Below are 830 nucleotides of genomic sequence, written 5' to 3' on the forward strand. Positions count from 1 at the left end.
GACTGGCTTGTAGATCTAACTCGATCAAATTTTAGATCAGCCACTCTCACTGATGTTTCTAGTCGATAGTAATCAATGGGAGTTGCTTTAGACAAGGTATCAGACTTATTAATTAGTCTAGTTAAATGACCTTTGAGGCCAATATAGGTTCTCATTCATTGTTCAGGAGTAGCCATGGTGGCTTTAAGTCCAAATTTCATAGGACTTGAATAAGTATTACTAATGAAGCTGGGGTACTTGCTCATTAGTTGACAAGTAATATTGAGTATAGCCTAAATTAATCTGGCTAAATTACACTCTACCTCACTCGAGGTTAAATGTACCTACCTAACAATAAGTAGCTAAGGATTTTGAGCAGTGCTTGAACTTCACCATTAACTTTCTTCCGGCTAGCTCATCTTTATCACCATTAGATGTAAAGGTGGTCATTCAGCAGCACTCAAAATGCATACACACAAATAATGAGTACACAAATAATTAATACGGATATACTCTAATCAGAGTTACCCTAAGGTTAAATCCCACCCTTGATAGGGTCAGCACAAGAATGAATAATGTATGTACTACTAACTAGCTCAAGCCTAGTTGTAAGAATTTCTACATAAGAAACTACAAATTTGTTTAGTCTGCATTTGTGCCAAATTCAGCACAATCACAGCCTAAATTCCTACCTAATAAAGGTTGGCATAGATTAATTTGTGGTGCAGTAATGTGAATATATAGTTGTGCTGTATTATTTTTTTTTTTTTAGATTTTATAGTTTATATAAGTGTGCACTTGCACACACAGGTGAAACTACAATTATGTACAATTAATTTGGCTTGCCAGCC

This window comes from Procambarus clarkii, chromosome 34, assembly GCF_040958095.1.
Source record: "Procambarus clarkii isolate CNS0578487 chromosome 34, FALCON_Pclarkii_2.0, whole genome shotgun sequence".
Classification (NCBI taxonomy): domain Eukaryota; kingdom Metazoa; phylum Arthropoda; class Malacostraca; order Decapoda; family Cambaridae; genus Procambarus; species Procambarus clarkii.